This window comes from Tachyglossus aculeatus, chromosome 8 (assembly GCF_015852505.1).
Source record: "Tachyglossus aculeatus isolate mTacAcu1 chromosome 8, mTacAcu1.pri, whole genome shotgun sequence".
NCBI lineage: Eukaryota > Metazoa > Chordata > Mammalia > Monotremata > Tachyglossidae > Tachyglossus > Tachyglossus aculeatus.
Window position 1 is genome coordinate 6483821 of NC_052073.1, and position 13936 is coordinate 6497756.

Below are 13936 nucleotides of genomic sequence, written 5' to 3' on the forward strand. Positions count from 1 at the left end.
GCCAACTGGTGGAGGTTTTGCACACATGACCAAAGATGCCTGGTACATAGTAAGTGCTTAACAAATATCATAAAGCAGCAACAACAAATCTCTAGTCAAATGCAATACACAAAACTAATGCTAAAAAATGAAATGCCAAGTGGGATCGTTAGGCCACAGCATGGCTTAGTGGAAAGAGCCCGGGCTTGGGAATCAGAGGGCGTGGGATCTAATCCCGCCTCCGCCACGAGTCTGCTGTGCGACCTTGGACAAGTCATTTCACTTCTCTGTGCCTCAGTTACTTCATCTGTTAAATGGGGATTAAGACTGTGAGCCCCACGTGGGACAACCTGATTACCTTGTATCCACCCCGATGCTTAGAACAGTGCTTGGCACATAGTAAGTACTTAAGAAATACCGTAATTATTATTATGAAACAGAGGGCTCCGGTCTGTTCCGGTACAAAAACCAGGCTGCCTTCTTCTTGACCCGCCCCTCCCAACTCCTCCTTCCTTTTCTGAAAGACTTGGAACTTTCATGCAAAGATGCAGGGTGACAGCATCTGCAGTCTATTCTCATGCTGTCAAATAAGACTTGCCCCAGGGTAAAAGTGATCACGTCCACTTGGCCCACTGGGGGAATTAGGAGAGAGCTGGAAATCTTAATTTAGCCTTCACAGGCACCATCGGCAAAGAAACCGCACTGTATCCTCCATGGGATGGATGCCCTCAGCCTTAGCGAAGAGTCTTGAGTTTAAGACCAATGCAAATTTAATAATGGAATCTTTTCCCATGAATTTTTCTTGGATACCAACAATTTCCCAGGAACCATGGAAAATGGCCAGCTCTGGGATTAGTGTCTTTAGCATTAACTATCAGAAAGTTTTAAGAGAGACAGCACCACCAAGTCGATGGCAAAAAAAGAAAAGAGTTTAAGAAAAGGGCCAATTCCGAATGAACAAAGAACATCATGCTTCTGGACTGTTACTGATTAAATAACAATGGTAACAGTTGTAGTCTTCGCACAGGGAGGGGGTCCTTGCTCTCTAGTCCAATTTGCTTTAAAAAAGAGTGATGGGCAGAAGTGCTCTCAAGAGCTGGACAGGCTGTAAAGATCCAGTCACTCAACAACAGGGCTGCTACAGGCACAGCTTCGGAAGGGTGCAAGTAAACCCTTCCCAAAGAGAGCAGGATAAATGCAAATAATATGCCTAAACACATATCAAACTAACCACGGTGCCAATAGGAAAGATGGAAGCATGAAGGACAGTGGGGATTGTGGGGACAACTGTGATTGTATCCAAAAACCTCAGGGAAGAGAGAAGGCTTGGGCAATTTCGAAGACGGTGTGAGCCACATAATTAAAATGGATAGGGAGGAACAGGGAGACAGGGCAGGACGGGAAGGGCGTGCGAAAAGTGGAGAGAAAGGAGAGGGCTAGCCAAAGCACAGAAGCTGGGCCAAGATGAGAGCTGAGGAGTCAGCAACTCTGATTTGAGGTGAAATGCAGGTCGTTGAGGGCAAACTTCGGTTTAATACCTTCATTCAGAGAGTGTGCTTTTCCCTAGGACACCACTAGCGTTGAGGAACAAAAAATTCAGACCTGTTGTTTCTCTGGAAAGCAGATGTTGTGCTACTGAGGGAAGGATGCAAGGAATAAGAAAGTCAGAGAGAGCAGGTGGTTTGTGGGTGTTACCCATAAAAAGTAGAAGTGCTCCTGGCACTCCAGTATGTTGCTGAGATAACGCCCACTCTAAAAAATGTTTGTGTCCCTCTCTGCTTGGAATTAAGAGTCCGGTAATGAGTCTTGTTCCATTCAAATGATTACGAACATTGGAAATGGAATTTAGCTCATGGGTCTCTGGCAGGGTAGATTCTTCTGCCTATCATATAGGCCGAGCAATGAGTTTACATCCACCCGGAAGGAATCTCCGAGGATGAGTTGGCAGTTCCATCTCCAAACGGAGTCTCGGCCACAGGGATTTCTGGGCATCATTTTCAGATTAAATGGATTCAACTGTGGGAGTTTAACTTAAAAACGCAAATCGTACTCAGAGGAGAGAGTCCTTTCCCCAAGGTCAAAGTGAGTGTGGTACAGAGGAGAGCAGAATAATAATAATAATAATGATGGTATTTGTTAAGTGCTTACTATGTGCAAAGCACTGTTCTAAGCGCTGGGGGGATACAAGGTGATCAGGCTGTCCCATGTGGGGCTCACAATCTTAACCCCCATTTTACAGATGAGGTAACTGAGGCACAGAGAGGTTAAATGACTTGCCCAAAGTCACACAGCCAATAAGTGGCGGGGCCAGGATTAGAACCCAGAACCTGTGTCTCTTGGCTTTCTACCCACACAATGAGACCAAATACTGTCTCTTAAACAACCATCTGTTAACTTGAAAATAATTGGGCAATAATATATGTAAATAGTTCAAACTTGCAAAGAGATTTCATTCTCATTTACGTTAAGCCTCCCCACCCAACAAAGGTAACAACTAAGAGCCAGTTCACTAAATTGCCCTAAGGCCAATTACCTGGTTTCACTGAGGACCCATCTGCTTTCTCAGACGGTCAGAATCTTGCATGAATTAATCTGCCAGGCAGAAATACGGGGACAGACTTACCCTTTAAACAGAAACCTTTTAAACAGAAAATGAACACTACTGGTTACTCTTTTCCAGGGTGAACAGGTGTAGCTGAGGAGATCAGCACATGACCTACGAAAGTCTACCCACATGAAATGCCTGAGAAGTGGGCCCTTCTAGGCGACTGTCATTCTAACCCTGCTTCTCATTTTTATTTGAAACTTTTTATTTGAAATTTTTATTTGAAATTTATAGAACCACTCACCCTGATGAAGCATGACCTAGTGGCAAGTGCACGGGCCTGGAAAGGACGTGGGTTCTAATCCTGACTCTGTCACGTGTCTGCTGGCTGACCTTAGGGAAGTCACTTCACTGGACCTCGAGTTCATTCATTCATTCAATCGTCTTTATTGAGCGCTTACTGTGTGCAGAGCATTGTACTAAGCGTTTGGAAAGTACAATTAGGCAACAGATACAGGCAATCCCTACCCAACAACGGGCTCACAGGCTAGAAGGTTCCTCAGCTGCAAAATGAGGATTAAGACTGTGAGCCCCACGTGGGGCGGGGATGTGTCTGTCCTCAGCGCTTAGGGGAGTGCCTGGCAGAGGGTAAGCGCTTAAAAAATACCACTAAAAAAAAAAAAGTAGCGTCCACCGATAGCTGATTTCCAGCCACCACTGACTGTGTAGACTGAAACTGAATTTAAAAGTGCCCTGGAAACATTTCTTTGCCTGCTCTCACAGCATTAGACACTGCTAATTAGGCATTAGTACTGCTAGGGAAACCAGGAAATTTTGTTACAAATAGTTAGTCTAGTAGGCAAACTCAGTTGTTGTCTCTAGTGAATTTAAACAGGGAGTGGAAAAAGTTTAATGATTCAAAGTACCACTCAGGGTTACGGTACAAATACAGAATTTAGTCAGCAAGGTCAGAGGCAATTTGGCAGTTTTTAAATTGAGACAAAAATTGAGGATTTAAAGGCACATATTCATTCAGATGCTAAATATTGCCTCATTAGAAGAGTTTAAAGGCATATATATCACATCTCACGCTATACCATCTGTTTAAGTCAAACCTGACATTACCTTGCGTTGGCTAAAACACGTCAGAAAAATCCTGTGAAATAAACTAATAAATTAGCACAACTTTTCTTTTTTACGTACTGCAGAGAACTGGTAAGACATAAAACTAAGCCATCTTCACTGACCTATGGTCTTCTTAGAATTACTCCTCTGACACCGAATAGATCATTTGTCTTTTTCACTTCTTTAACAATAATAGTTGTGGTATTTGTTAAACAACGGAATAGATACAAGTTAATCAGGTCCCACATGGGCCTCACTGTTTAAGTTGGAGGGAGAACAGGTTCTGAATGCTCACTTTGCAGATGAGGGAACTGAGGCCCAGAGAATTTAAGTGCCTCCCCCATGGTCACCACCCAAAAGGTAAGCGACGGAGCCGGAATCAGAACCCAGGTCCCCCGCATCCCAGACCCGTGCGCTCTTTCCACTAGGCCGTGCAGAACCAGACAAAATGTCTTTGCTTTTCTTCGATGCTCTGCACACAGTCAGTGCTCAATAAATACGACTGATTGATTGATCTACTTTGGAAAAATCTGGAGGGAGAAAGTGTCATTTAAAAAAAAACACCCAAAAAACCATTAAAGACAGACAGAAAATGTGGGTCAGTGAACTAACCTTTCCCCCTGGAATAGCAGTCTAAAATTGAGGACAGACAACTGATAGGGCAAGGGTATTCCCAACCTAGTTCCTTGAAGTGCATTCACTTCGCAGACCACCACAAACTTCTGGGTTGACATACTAGACGACAGAATTTGAGGTCCCGTCCCGGGAGAAGCGGCTATATATTCTTGCTGATGATCTTGTTTCTACCTCAGGGCTTGGCACAGAGTAAGCACTTAGTACCATCGAGACAGAACAATATTCTCTCATCTTACCTTTGACAAACACCCGGGGAGATCAAGAGCGTTTTAGTGGTGTTATTTTATTTATGCCATGAGGTAGCTGGCAGTAATTATGATCTTGTCTAACGTCAGCACTGTGTGATGAGGGGAGAGCTGAGCCCAGAATTCAGGTGCCCTGATTCAGCTCAGCGATCTTTCCCCTAGACACGCAATGGTGGGCCAGAGTTCAAAAATTACCCGTTGGTGGGAAATTTTTCTAACCGTTAGAGAAATAGTAGGAGGGGGAAGACAAAATAGATGCAAAGTACTTCTACCCCCAATTCATTAGCCTCCAAAAGGATAAGCCTCCTCCCTTGTTTGGAACAGATAGGATGACACAAGAAAAACTCCAATGGTGGCATTCATTCAGAATATCTGTCACACACTCCCCCAGCCCACCTTCCCAGTTGGTCCACCTCAGCTAATTCCGTAATTTTTGTTTATGGAGAGAAGAGACACACTGCCCAAATTGATTTCATTAAGCTTTTCTTCATTGGGTCCCCCCTCGTCTATTTGGGCAATTCAACCAATGGTATTTATTGAACGCCTACTATGTGCAGAACACTGTACTGAGTGTTTGGGAGAGTACGATACAAAAGAATTGGCAGGCACTTTCCCTGCTCATGACGAGTTTACATCGAGAGACTGATTTCAATGGAATTTATGTGAAAAGAAAAGAGAAAAACTCAAGACAAAATTAATTTCCTTTTGTCAATTAAGAATCTCAAGTGTTGCGCTACAGAAGTAGAGTATCCAGTTAGTTCCCCCTCTTGTTTAATGAGAAGCAAATGACTGGACATGTATAATTTCCTAATTGTGCAAAACGGTTCTAATTACCACAAACATGTTCTCTTTGAGACTATTTATGGGCCAGGTCTGACAGAAGGTAAATCCAAAACGTGCTACAAACATTCTACCTTTTTTTAAACAAGGGGGAAAAAAACTGAGGTGAGGCTGAAAATGCCACCCCAACATCCAAGTTAAACGTTGGAATCTAAAATCACAGATGAAATTTCCCTAAACTGCATAAAGATTCCAAGTCCTAGAAAAGTAGAGGCAAGACTGTGAGCTCGTTGTGGGCGGGGAATGTGGTGTCCAACTCTGTTGTCCTCTCCCACGGGCTCAGTACAGTGCTCTGCACATTGTAAACACTCAACAAATATCACTGATTGATTGGAGGCTGAAAGAAAGAACAAAAAAAAAGATTAGATCTGCATTAATTTATAAAGGAATCTGTGATACCTGGGTGGGACCCAACAGACAGAAAACATACTATTTTAAGAAGGTTAAGTCTTTGCAATTCCAAATCTAAATCAGCATTGCATAGGCCCTGCCTGATAGGGAGCAAATGGGCTATTGTAAACTCATAGAAGGCGGGGACCACACCTTTCCTAAACTGTGTAAACCCTTGTAGAACATGTCCACAACAGATCCTCTAAAACACTGTATTTCTGGTGATAAAAAGAAGGTTTTTGAATTGCCTTGAATTCTCTGGAAGGCTGGTTACTGCTTTCTTGCCAGGGGTATGGGTGGGGGGGGAAAGGGGGAAAAGGAGGGAAGCAGCGATGGGCAGGTAGAACAGAAGTACTAATTAATACTGCATTAACAGACTTCAAATCCTCATTCCGATCTCATCTGTTCATACTCCCACTTCACTGTGGGCTGCCTTGGACACCCATTTTATTTTTTGGGGGGGGAAGGGGGGGGGCGCCTGGTCTAATTAAGGAAACTTCATGAGGCACACTGGCACAAGTGGGAAGCAGGGTCTAAATGGGAATTCACACTTAATGCAGGTAAACCCGGCCACCACCAAAAGCCCCCACCTCAAAACCCTGTGTTTCCACGTTGGTTCACTCCTCCACTTGCGAATGTGTCCAACCGACGGTTCCCATTGAGGTAATTTTCACAATACTTATTACAAGTGCATCCAGTCTGTTTTCATCAGCACCCTGATTTTACATTTCATCAGTAAATCCTGCCGTATTCCACTCACCCCCAAAGGGCGAGTAAAATCTGAGTCTGGTGATCTCCCCATTTCTGCAGGGGGTGAGGCTGTGTTTAAGGACAGAAGAGGAAACAAAGATTTTACTTTCTTCCTAATATTCATTCCTTCAATCGTATTAATTGAGCGCTTACTGTGTGCAGAGCACTGTACTAAGCGCTTGGGAAGTACAAGTTGGCAACATATAGAGACGGTCCCTACCCAACAGTGGGCTCACAGTCTAGAAGAATACTGGTCTCTATCGGCGATATTGATCAATCAATCGCATTTATTGAGCGCTTACTGTGTGCAGGGCACTGTACTAAGCGCTTGGGAAGTCCAAGTTGGCAACATATAGAGACAGTCCCTACCCAACGGTGGGCTCACAGTCTAAAAGGGGGGAGACAGGGAACAAAACCAAACATACTAACAAAATAAAATAAATAGAATAGATATGTACAAGTAAAATAGAGTAATAAATATGTACAAACATACATACATATATACAGGTGCTGATCTGATCTGATGTCAATTTCTTTCCCTCCCTCCCTTTTCATCATTCTCCCCCCCAACCCCAAGGAGGGGCGGGGGGGGGGGAATATTTGCGCTTAGTACAGTGCTCTGCACACAGTAAGCGCTCAATAAATACGATTGATTGATTGATTTGCACCTTCAATCGGTTCAAAAATAATTTTGAAGCCTGTGCCATACCAATATGTACAGCCTCTCGCCAGCGTCCTTGGGATCGCACAGGGCTCCACCAAGGATGCTGGCGAGAGTCTATAAATATTAAATAAACCTGATTATTTTTTTTTTTTTTGCTGCAAAACGGGGCTAATTCCCCTCCACCTCTTCCCAAGGTTAAACCTCCCAGGCTGAGCCGCAGGAGGCTTGGGGCGAGGTGGGCCGGCCTGCCTTGGGGGCGGACCGGATTTGATTTTTAAGGCGAAAGACCAAGATGGGGGGGAGAGGGAAGGCAGGGCCTGGGCTCGGGGGGTTCCCTTGGTCTGTGACGACGGGGGGGACGGAAGGGGGGCTGTACTGGACGCCTCCAGGCAGGAGGAGAAGGCCTGAGCCACTCACCGGAAGGGTGGGCAAGAGGGCGGAAGGACAGGACAGGACAGGACGGGCTTCGGGCCTGGTGGGCCGCTTCCCTGGGAACCCTCTCAGAGGCGGCGACAGGGGCAGCTCCTCCCGCTCCGGTGCCAGGGGAGCTGGTGATGGTGGTGGGAAAGAGGGTGGTGGCAGGGGGAGCAGCAGTGGCGCCGGCTCCACTTCCGCCCAGGCCGCCACTTCCGCCCCCTCGGCTTGAGCCCATTGGAGGAGCGGCCGCCATGGGCAGCCACGGGGCCGCCCCGCCATCACGGGAGGGGCCCCGGGCACCCTCCCAGAGGGAGGAGCCCACAGGGGTGGGGTTGGGTAGAGCCGGGACGGGGAAGAGGGACGGGGATGAGGAAGGAGAGAGGCCTTAGGAAGGAGAAAGGGCTGAGGAGGGATGAGAGCGCTGAGAGCTGAGGAGGGAGAGAGGCCCGAGGAGGGGGCTGAGGAAGGAGAAAGGGCTGAGGGGAGAGAGGAGTGAGGAGGGATGAGAAAGCTGAGCGGGAGGAAGGAGACGGGGCTGAGGAGGGAGAGACGGATGAGGAAGGAGAGAGGTCTGAGGAAGGTTGAGTGCTGAGGAGGGAGAGAGGCCTGAGGAGGGGGCTGAGGAGAGAGGGAGAGGACTGAGGAGGGATGAGAAAGCCGAGTGGGACGAAGGAGACAGGGCTGAGGAGGGAGAGAGGGATGAGGAAGGAGAGAGGCCTGAGGAAGGAGAAAGGGCTGAGGAGGGAGAGAGGCCTGAGGAGGGGGCTGAGGAAGGAGAAAGGGCTGAGGAGGGATGAGAAAGCTGAGCGGGAGGAATGAGACAGGGCTGAGGAGGGAGAGAGGCCTGAGGAAGGAGTAGGGGCTGAGGAGGGAGAGAGGCCTGAGGAGGGAGAAAGGGCTGAGGAGGGGTGAGAACTGAGGAGGGGGACAGGCCTGAGGAGGGGACAGAGGGCTGAGGAAGGAGAGAGGCCTGAAGAGGGGACAGAGGGCTGAGGAAGGAGAGAGGCCTGAAGAGGGGACAGAGGGCTGAGGAAGGAAAAAGGGCTGAGGAGGGATGAGAGCATTGAGAGCTGAGGAGGGGCAGAGGCCTGAGGAGGGGGCTGAAGAAAGAGAAAGGGCTGAGGAGAGAGAGGATCGAGGAGGGATGAGAAAGCTGAGCGGGAGGAAGGAGACAGGGCTGAGGAGGGAGGAGAGCTGAGGAGGGAGAGAGGTCTCAGGGGGGAGAGGACTGAGGGGGGATGAAAGGGCTGAGAGCTGAGGAGGGTCAGAGGCCTGAGGAAGGAGAAAGGACTGAAGAGGGATGAGAGGGTTAAGAACTGAGGAGGGGGGCAGAGGGCTGAGGAAGGAGAGAGGCCTGAAGAGGGGACAGAGGGCTGAGGAGGGATGAGGGGGCTGAGCGGAAGGAAGGAGAAAGGGCTGAGGAGGGAGGGGAGTGTTGAGAGCTGAGGAGGGAGCGAGGCCTCAGGAAGGAGAAAGGGCTGAGGAGGGATGAGAGGGTTGAGAACTGAGGAGGGGACAGAGGGCTGAGGAAGGAGGGAGAGGCCTGAGGAAGGAAAAAGGGCTGAGGAGGGATGAGAGGGATGAGCGGGAGGAAGGAGAAAGGGCTGAGGAGGGAGGAGAGCATTGAGAGCTGAGGAGGGAGAGAGGCCTGAGGAAGGAGAAAGGGCTCAGAGGGGCCTGAGGAAGGAGAAAGGGCTCAGGGGGCTGAGGAGGGATGAGAGGGCTGAGAGGGGACAGAGGCCTGAGGAAGAAGAAGGGGCTGAGGAGGGATGAGAGGTTGAGACCTTAGGAAGGAGAGAGGCCTGAGGAAAGAGAAAGGGCTGAGGAAGGATAAGAGGGTTGAGGCCTGAAGGGGACAGAGGCCTGAGGGTTGAGAGCTGAGGAGGGAGAGAGGGATGAGGAGGGAGAGAGGCCTGAGGAAGGAGAAAGGGCTGAGGAGGGAGAGGACTGAGGAGCCATGAAAGGGCTGAGAGCTGAGGAGGGAGAGAGGGCTGAGGAAGGAGAAATGGCTCAGGGGGCTGAGGAGGGAGAGGACTGAGGAGGGATGAGAGGCGCCAGAGGCCTGAGGAGGGATGAGAGGGTTGAGAGCTGAGGAGGGAGAGAGGGACGAGGATGGGGAGAGGGCTGAGGGGGGACAGAGGCCTGAGGAAGAAGAAGGGGCTGAGGAGGGATGAGAGGTTGAGACCTTAGGAAGGAGAGAGGCCTGAGGAAAGAGAAAGGGCTGAGGAAGGATAAGAGGGTTGAGGCCTGAAGGGGACAGAGGCCTGAAAAAGGGCTGAGGAGGGATGAGAAGGTTGAGAAATGAGGAGGGAGAGACCTGAGAGTTGAGGGAGTGGGGGCTGAGGAGGGACAGAGGGCTGAGAAGGGTAGAAGGAGCATGGTATAATGGTTAGAGCACAGGCCTGAGAGTCAGAAGGTCGTGGGTACTAATGCCAGCTCCACCACTTGTCTGCTGTGTGGCCTTGAGCTGCCCATGGGAGTTGAACTCTCTCCTGTCTAAGATGTGTCCAGGAACAGACGAGATCAATGCATCACCTGTATTTATTGAACACTTACTATGTGCAGAACACTGTACTAAGCACTCGGGAGAGTACAATACAAGAGTTGGTAGACATGGTCCTTGATCACAGGGGCTGAGACCTATCTAGGCTAAGGCCAGGAACAGAGACAATCAACACCTGTCTAGATCTAGCAACCCCAAAGTTTCGCTGAACATTCCCAAGCCTCCCCACGTAACCCATTTGGAATTCCAGGGAGCCCTACGGGCCATAGGCTTATTCAAAACCTCTTAGATCCAATGATGGCTTCTCCTTGTACAATTTCCTGTGGTAATGACTTTCACAGGTTTACACACAGAAGAGCTTTTTTCTGTTTTGAATCTACCACCTTCAAGCTTTAACAGGTGCCTGTTCATCCTGATCTGCACTCTGTTGTGAAATTCAATGAGTAAAAATTCTGTTAATAAATGACAGTTGTGTCCCTTTTCAAGTTCCATCTTTCCAGATTGACTAGTCTTTGGTTTCAGTCTATGCTCATACGGAAGCCACTCACTCTGGTTGCCCTTCTCTGAATTTATGCTAACAGTAATAATAATAACAATAGTAATTGTGGTATTTGTTAAGCATTTACTATGTGCTAAGCACTGGGTTAGATTCTAGTACAATCAGCTCAGATATGGTCTCTATCCCACACATGGATCACAGTTTATGAGGGAGAGAGAACAGATATTTAATCCCAATTTTATGGATGATTTAACTGAGGCACAGGGAAGCCAAATGATTTGCCCAAGGTCACATACAGCAGACAAGTGGAGGAGCTGGGATTAAAACCCAGATCTAAAAATAATGATAATAACTGTGATATTTATTAAGTGCTTATTATGTGCTTAGTACAGTGCTCTGCACGGAGTAAGTGCTCAATAAATAAGATTGAATGAATGTGCCAGACACTGTACTAAGCCCTGGGGTAGATACAAGGTAATTGGATTGGACATAGTCCCCATCCCACATAGGGCTCACAGTATTAATCCCCATTTTGCAGATAAGATAACTGAGGCAGAGAGGAGAAATGCAACTTGCCTAAGGTAACACAGCAGACATGTGGCAGAGCCAGGATGAGAACTCAGGCCCTTCTGATTCCCAGGCCCATGCTCTATCCACTAGGCAACACTGTTTCTCCAGCTCTAGCTCTACTTATTTAATCATTCAATCATATTTATTGAGCGCTTACTGTATGCAGAGCACTGTACTAAGCACTTGCGAAGTACAAGTTGACAACATATAGAGATGGTCCCTACCCAACAGCGGGCTCACAGTCTAGAAGGGGGAGACAGACAACAAAACAATACATATTAACAAAATAATATAAATAGAATAGTAAATATGTACAAGTAAAATAAATAGAGTAATAAATATGTACAAACATATATACAGGTGCTGTGGGGAAGGGAAGGAGGTAATTATACTTCCCCAAGTCCTTATTACCATGTTCTGAACATGGTAAATGCTCAATTAATGTCATTGATTGATTAATTCAATCTTTCCTAAAATGCAGTGACGGGACCTATAATGGGCCTGGGGGTCAGAGGACCTGAGTTCTAAACCCAGCTCCATCACTTATCTGCTGTGTGACCTTGAGCAAGTCATTTACCTTCTCTGTGCCTCAGGTACCTCATCTATATAGTGGGGATTAAGACTGGGAATCCCACATGCAACATGGACTGTGTCAAACCCGATTAGCTTGTATCTACTCTAGTGCTTAGTACAGTGCCTGGCACATAGTAAGTGCTTAATAAATACCATTAAAAAAACAGTATTCAAACTGCAGCAAATTATGACTCTGTAAAATAACAAAATTCTGCTTTTTCGTTGTTGTTCTTTTAGCATCTCCTATCTATGTAGATGTCCCACTAACACTTCCAACTTAACATGTCGAAAACAGAACTCCTCATCTTCCCACCCAAACCCTGTCCTCCCCCTGTTTTTTCCCATCACTGTAGACAACTCCAGCATCCTCCCTGTCTCAAAAACTCATAACCATAGCATTATCCTGGTCTCATCTCTCTCATTCAACCCACATATTCAATCTGTCACCAAATCCTGTCAGTTCTACCTTCACAGCATCTCTAGAATCTGGTCATTCCTCTCCATCCAAAGTGCTACTATGCTGATCCAAGCACTAATCGTATGTCCCCTTCAACTATATCATCCGTGCCTCCCTCAAATATATCATCCTCCCCGCTAGCCTCCATGCCTCCTGCTTCTCCCCTCTCCCGTCCTTATTTCACTCTGCTCCCTGGATCATTTTTCCCCCTTGTGCCCCCACTCCTCAAAAACCTAAAATAGTTGTTCGTCTACTTCCACATCAAACAAAAACTTTTTACATCAGCTTTAAGACAATCATCTCTCCCCTTCCTAGCTTACCTCAACAATCTACAACCCAGTCCACACCCTTCATTCCACTAATGCCAACCTGCTCACTGTACCTTGATCTTGTCTCTCTCACTGCCAACCTCTTGCCCACATCCTCTCTCTCGCCTGGAACTCCCTCCTTCTCCTTCTAATAATAATAATAATGATGGCATTTGTTAAGCGCTTACTATGTGCAGAGCACTGTTCTAAGCACTGGGGGGGGGATACAAGGTGATCAAGTTGTCCCACGTGGGGTTCACAGTCTTAATCCCCATTTTTTACAGATGAGGTCACTGAGGCCCAGAGAAGTTAAGTGACTTGCCAAAGGTCACACAGCAGATATGTGGCAGAGCCGGGATTGGAACCCATGACCTCTGACTCCAAAGCCCGTCTGACCGACCACCACTCACCCCATTTTAAAAGCCCTACAAAAATCACACCTCCTCCAAGAAGCTTTTAGGAGAAGCAGCATGAACTAGCATCAAGAGCACAGGTTTAGGAATCAGAGGGCGTGGGTTCTAATTCTGCCTCCGGCGCTTGTCTGCTGTGGACAAGTCATTTCACTTTCCATGCCTCAATTACTTCATCTGTAAAATGGGGATTAAGGCTGTGAACCCCACGTGGGACAACCTGATTCCTTGTATCCACCCTGGTGCTTAGAACAGTGCTTGGCACATAGTAAGCGCTTAACCAATGCCATAATTGTTTTCCTGACTAAGCTTTAATCTCCACTAGTCACCCTCCTTCCTCCTTCACCTTTGACCTTGAATTTGCCCCCACCTTAAGCCCTTTGATCTTCAACCTTACCCCCAGCCCCACAGTATTTAGGTGCATATTCATATACTCTACCACTTCCCCTATCCGTACCCCTCTGCCTATCCCTCTAGACTGTAAGCTCCCTGTGGGTAGTGATGACATCTTCCAGCTCGATTATATTGTACTTTCCCAAGGATTTAGCACAGTGCTCTGCATACATTAAGCACTCAATAAATGCCAATGATTGATAAATCGATTGGTTTCCCTATTGCTTCCCTTCAAGTTAGCCTTGTTGGCTGCAGCTGCACAATGAACCAATCAATTGGTGGTACTTATTGAGCACCCACTGAAGGAGAAGCACTGTACTAAGCGTTTGGGGGAGCACTAATGCTCCCTGAGTTCAAAGACCTCGCCAATGGGGGAGACGGATAAAAATAGTGTGAGGAGGTCAACTCGTTTAAGGCAAAACAGCCAAATAAGAAATTGGATAGTCTCATAAAAATGCAAATAAAAATACACATGTGTTCCCAAGTGACGACTGACAATTTGAAGGTCTTGGTGATTGGAGGCCTGATCACCAATCAATTATCAATCAATACTATTTATTGAGCATTTACCATGTGCAGAGTGCTGTACTACACACCTAGGACAATACAATATAATAGAGTTAGTAGACATG

At 47.2% G+C, this 13936-nt stretch overlaps 1 protein-coding gene across 2 annotated transcripts in view; it reads right to left on the minus strand.

The window, feature by feature from the left end:
* Positions 1–13936, minus strand: part of YWHAB (tyrosine 3-monooxygenase/tryptophan 5-monooxygenase activation protein beta) — a 54005-nt gene that overhangs the window by 13432 nt on the left and 26637 nt on the right. The window contains exon 1 of one of the 2 annotated variants that reach the window (XM_038750242.1): positions 7592–7802. The exons of the other annotated variant lie outside the window; for it this stretch is intronic. The gene's annotated coding sequence lies outside the window, so the exon portion shown is untranslated. Of the gene's footprint in view, positions 1–7591; positions 7803–13936 lie in introns of those variants that run through there. 2 annotated transcript variants of the gene reach the window in all.